General features: G+C 45.0%; 1 long non-coding RNA gene across 1 annotated transcript; it reads left to right on the forward strand.

Moving 5' to 3' along the window:
• The first annotated feature begins 1,754 nt into the window (after window positions 1-1,754).
• LOC128827017 (uncharacterized) lies at window positions 1,755-5,766 on the forward strand. Its single transcript, XR_008442925.1, has 3 exons — window positions 1,755-1,801; window positions 4,246-4,278; window positions 5,742-5,766. It is a non-coding gene; the product is annotated as an uncharacterized LOC128827017 (long non-coding RNA).
• The last annotated feature ends 234 nt before the right edge of the window (window positions 5,767-6,000 follow it).

Here is a 6,000-nt window from a genome sequence, read left to right on the forward strand (position 1 = left end):
TGTCTTCCAATTTCTTCTGATTTTTAACACAAAGAATGAAAACCAAAACATGGGGAAAGCTTTGGTTTTAGATCTCCCGCCCTTGTCAGTGGAAAAGTAAAGGGGGAAAATTTTAAGTTTTTCATTAAAAAAACAAAGTTCCAAAAAAATTTGTAAAAAATGTTGAAACTCGCAATTATTTTTTAATTTCTAAAACACACATCATTTTTCGAGCCCCTCCAAAAAAAGGGACATAATTGCTGAAACGAAAAGGGGGGTGGGAATCATAAATAAAAAACCTGCAAACGTTTTTCACTTCTGAATTTCTCCAAAGAAGAAAAAAATTTGAAAAACAATGGACAATATATTTATATAAATTCATTTGGAAAAATTTCAACCAGTTCTAATTCTTATCTGGAGGAGTAAGGAAACTGCCAAACTCTGGAGGTTAATCCCAGCGCTGAGAAAGAAGGGCAGTGGGAATGTTGACTATCTGAGGCCTTGTCTACACTACAGACTTCTGCTGGCATAGCGGTGTCGGTCTGGGGTGTGAAGATGTTTGATCTCTGACCGACACGGCTGCGCTGGCAAAAGCCCCGGGACACAGTTATAGCAGCAAAACTCTGCTTGTGCCCCTATAGATTATATAGTTCAGAATACGCTAGTATAACCTGCACCCACAAAAGCGCACTGGTACGCTGGGATAGCTGTACTGACAGTGTGCTCCTGGTGTAGACATGGTGTGGTTAAGCTATGGACAATGGGAGGGAAGTGAAAGCCCTAGGTGAAACTTCCACCTTGCGCCCCCCCAGCCCTGCGGCAGCTCCCCGCCCCCGCTCCGCCCTGAGGGGCCGCCCCCGCGGCAGCTCCCCCGCCGGGGAGCCGTGCAGCAGCTCCCCACCCCAGCTCACCCCCAGCTTTTTGGCGCCCCCAAATCTTGGCTCCCTAGGCAACTGCCTAGTTTGCCTTAATGGTAGCACTGGCCCTGAACATGGGTAAAGTTTTGGTTCTTAATCCTCCATTTCTCTTCACACACCGTTTCCCCCCAGTTTTAACCACTTTTTCAGTGAGAAAGTAAAGGCAGGAAATTTTCAGCTTTTCTTTAAAAAAAACACTTTCAAAAATGTTGACGTACGCAATTATTTTGTGTACTAAATGTCCTAAACCACACCATTTTTTCAAACAGCTCTAGTCAAAGGGAAATATGGAGTGAAAATCTAGGAAAGGGGGTTGGAAGCTTAAATGAGGAAATTGTAAACCATTTTCATTTCTGATTTTGTCCAAAAAGCTGAAAAACAATTGACAATTGCTTTAAAAAAATTCATGTGGATAAACTTCAATCAGCTCTAATTCTTATCCCGAGCAGTAAGGAAATCCCCAAACTCTGGAAGTGAATCCCAGCACTGAGAAAGAAGGGCAGTGGGAAGGCTGCCCATCACAGAGCTGTCTGGAGACATGTCTACACTACAGACTTCCCTGGCAAAGCGGTGCTGGTCTGGGGTGTGTAGATGTTTGGTCCTTGGCTGACAAGGCTCTGCTGGCAAAAGCCCCTAGTGCAGACACAGTTATAGTAGCAAAACTGTACTTTTCCCTGTAGCGATTATTTAGCTCAGAATGCGCTAGTATAACCTACACCCAGAAAATCGCACTAGTACACTGGGATAGCTGTACTGACAAGGTGCTCCTGACACGGTGTGGTTAACCTATGGACAATGGGAGGGAAGTAGCTATATTTTAATGATACTGGAGAAAGTGTAGGATCAAATAACTCCCAGCTTTTTCCTTACAGACTGCTGAGGACGTACTTGGGAGCAGTCCTGGGGTGAGTATTCCAAATTTGATTTGCTGTCAGGCTGTTTTCTATTCCTGCAGTGGCTCTTAGCAAACCTGGACCCTAAGCCAGTGGTCAGTTGGAATAGCCTGGACAGATTTGCCAGGATTGGAGCAAGAGACGAAGGAATAGGTGTCTAAATCCCAAAGGGTGTGTCAGAATCAATCCAAATGTCCTTTGCAGTGTCAATTCTTCTATTCTACTAGTAGCCATTTTGTGGGGATTCCGTGGGACCTGTTCTTTATACCCACGTTAAGAACCACTGCCTAGTAGGATCATACACACTGGGAGCTGTGATTGGCAACAAATGCTGTCATTCTGCACATCTGGAGCGGGGATAATAGTATCACTATGGACAGTGTCAGAGAATAACAGAGTTCTCACTTTTTGTTTGGGTACAACAAGTAAGATACTTTATTTTCTCAAGCAATTGCGCAGAGGGAGAGAGCTAAACAGGTCTCTCCACAGGTAAACAATTACAGCAAGCATGTATACCTTTTGTTACAGACAATAATGAGCAACAGCTGCATTTTGTTCATACATAGGTCATTCTGATATCTTGTTTTCCTCGTTTGTTTAGACTCTAGTCCAGGGGTGTCAAACTCAAATGACCATGAGGGCCACATGAGGACTAGTGCATTGGCTCGAGAGCCACATCACTGATACCCCCACCTCACTGCCCCCGGCCCTGCCCCCACTCCACCCCTTCCATGAGGTCCCACCCCTTTCCCGCCCCTTTCCACCCCATTTCCCAAAGTCCCCACCCCAACGCTGCCCCTTCCCTGCCACCAGGCGGTACAGGAGGGGTGCAGGGTGCAGCAGGTGGCTCAGGGCAGGGAGTGCAGGAGGAGTGTGGGGTGTGGCAGGGGGCTCAGAGCAAGAAGTTGGGGTGCAGGAGGGGTGCCGGATGTGCCAGGGGGCTCAGGGCAGGGAATTGGGATGCAGGATGGGTGTGCGATGTGGCAGGGTGCTCAGAGCAGGGGGTTGTGGTACAGGAGGGGTGCGGGCTGCGAGCTCCGGCTTGGCGCCACTTAGCTAGAGTGGCGCCGGGGTGGCAGCGGAGCGCATCGGGGCCAGGGCAGGCTCCTGGCCCTGCGCTGCTCAGCTCCAGGAAGCAGCCGGAACCACGGCCCCTGGGAGAGCAGGGGTGGGTACAGGGCTCCCTGCTGCTGCTCCTCCAGGTACCTCCCACTGGCCGCGGTTCCCTGTTCCTGGCCAATGGAAGCTGGTGGGGGCGGTACCTTGAAGCGAGGCAACGCAGGAGCCCTCTGCCTCCTCCCCTGTCCCTCCCAGCCCGAAGGGACATTCTGCCAGCCACTTCAGGGAGCCCTGGCCTGGATATAGGCATAGGGGTGGGGGCGCAGGGAGCTTGGCGGGCCGCACAGAAGAGCCCCGGCCCGCGGGCCGCGTGTTTGAGACCCTTGATCTAGGGGATCTCATTCTTCGTGGGCTCAAGCAGAGATGACTTAGACTTCATTCCCAAAAGTGGTGACTACACTCAGCTCTGCATTGAGCTCCCCTCATATGTTTCTTATCTTTTTTGAAAGCTAGAAACTGGATGCTTCGTCATTTTTGAAATGAGAAAAATGCAGAGCAAGTTGAAAATTTGTCACTTAATATATTTTTTATTTTTCATGAAAAAAAGATTTTGTTTCAATATGAAAATTTTAATGAAAGAAGTTTCTTCCATTTTTTCTGATTTTTTTCAATGAAAATAATGAAAATAAAAACCAAAACAAGTTTTGAATTTTGTCATTTCATTCCCCACGGTCCAATTTCCAATTAGAGTTGAAATGCTATTTTTCTTTGAAATGCGATCTTTCTTTGAAATTTACACCTTTATAATTTTTCAAAGAGCTCCAGAAAAGAAGAAAAAAAAGGGGGTGAAAGTAAATGAAAAAAAAAAAGTAAAACTTTTGTTTAAAAAAGTATTAATTAGTTTTCTGGAAAAAAAACTAAAATTTTTTTTTAATTCATTACGAAAAATGTTGATCATCTCTAATTCTTATCTTGAGGGATCAGAGTCACGAAAGGAAGCTTCCATAGTCCATATTCTGGAGGTTAAACTCACCCCTGTGAAGCAAGGATAGGGGGGCTGTTTCCTTTCACAGAACTCTCTGGGGCCATGTCTACAATACAGACTTCTGCTGGCATAGCTCCATCTCTATGGGATGTAAAAAAGTTTATATCAGCATGTGGATCCTCTCCCCTAGGGCCGATGCAGGCACAGGTTCTGTAGTGTAGACAGGGCCTCATTTCCCGTTCAGAGGAGAATAGGCGATACCAGCAAAAGCACACTAGTACACTGGTAGATCTGCACTGGCAAAGCGCTCCTAGTGTAGAACTGGCTGGTAACGCTATTGCCATTGGGAGGAATTCACAACCTTGAAGTGATTGGAGAAGGAGCTTCTTGATCCTGCTCTATTTCCTTACAGGCGGTTGTGGATCCAGTTGAAGGTCTTGTAGGGGTGAGTACTCAAAATTACTTTGGAATGATTATATAGAACAGCTTGACAGCAGAGGACATGCTTCCACGCTGATGACTGGTTCTACTCGACAATGATCCAAAGCAACATGCAGACTGACACGTTCATTTTCATCACCTGAATCAGATCCACCAACAGAAGGTAGATTTTCTTTTTGAGTGGTTCGGGTTCTGTAGTTTTCACATTTGAGTGTTGTTCTTTTAAGACTTCTAACAACATGTTCCACACCTCGTCCCTCTCAGATTTTGGAAGGCACTTCAGATTCTTAAGCCTTGGGTCGAGCGCTGTTGCTATCTTTAGAAATCTCATATTGGTACCTTCTTTGCATTTTGTCAAATCTGCAATGTAAGTGTTCTTAAAACAAACAGCATGTGCTGGGTCATCATCTGAGACTGCTATAACATTAAATATATGGTAGAATGTGGGTAAAACAGAGCAGGAGACATACAATCTCCCACAATGAGTTCAGTCACAAATTTAATTAACACGTTATTTTTTTTGAACAAGTGTCATGAGCATGGAAGCATGTCCTCTGGAATGGTGGCTGAAGCATGAAGGGGCATACGAATGTTTAGCATATCTGAAACGTAAATACCTTGCAGTGCCGGCTACAAAAATGCCATGTGAACACCTCTCTCACTTTCAGGTGACACTGTAAATAAGAAGTGGGCAGCATTATCTCCCGTAAATGAAAACAAACTTGTTTGTCTTAGCGATTGGCTGAACAAAAAGTAGGATTGAGTGGAATTGTAGGCTCTAAAGTTTTACATGGTTTTGTTTTTGAGTGCAGTTATTTTAAAATAAAATCTACATTTGAAAGTTGCACTTTCACACAAAAGAGATTGCATTACAGCCCTTGTATGAGGTGAATTGAAAAATACTATTTCTTATATCGGAAGGACAGAACAGGTCGTGCTGGTGAGGGAGTGGCACTAGATGTGAAAAAAACAGAGTCAAATGAAGTAAAAATCTTAAATGAACCAAACCATAGAATCTCTATGGATAGTAATTTCATATACAACCAACCACCTGACCAAGATAGTGGTAGCGACTGTGAAGTGCTCAGAGAGATTAGAGAGGCTATAAAAAAAAAACAACTCAATAATAATGGTGGATTTCAACTATCCCCATATTGAGGCCTTCACTGACTGACATTAGCTTACTATGCCGTTTCCCTTATGCATTTAGTCCAACAGGAGGAAAAGTTGTCACTCATTTAGGGGGTCTCACAGTTGTGGGTTTCAAGTACAGATGCCTGAGGCTCGATTTCAAAAGGTGCCAAGCACCCTGGGCTACAGCAGAAGTCAGTAGGGGCTCTGGGACAATTTGCCATGACACAAGCACCTCAGCTGCTTCTGCCAGGAATAGGAGCTAACCAGCCTCATCCCAATGACACAGGAAGTCAATGGAAACAAATAACTTTCTTGTTTTTTTTCTCTCTAAAGCGTTTCTGGTGGAAATGATCTTTGGTGAGTATCTCAAGTTCTTTCTCTTGGAGAATCTCTTGCATTATCTTGGCAGCTCTCATAATGGGAATTGAGACTGGAGCCATTTGAGTTAAAGGAGGCACCCTTAGTATATATCACAGTACAACCTCAGTGAAAGGAAAGAAGTGCCCCCTCTCTTGCTGCTGCCCACCAGCCATGACACAGAAGGGTCCCCCACCGAGCAGCATCTGTGAATGGTTTGAAACTGTTTGTTTCA

This window comes from Malaclemys terrapin, chromosome 21 (assembly GCF_027887155.1).
Source record: "Malaclemys terrapin pileata isolate rMalTer1 chromosome 21, rMalTer1.hap1, whole genome shotgun sequence".
In the NCBI taxonomy this organism is placed as follows: Eukaryota; Metazoa; Chordata; order Testudines; family Emydidae; genus Malaclemys; species Malaclemys terrapin.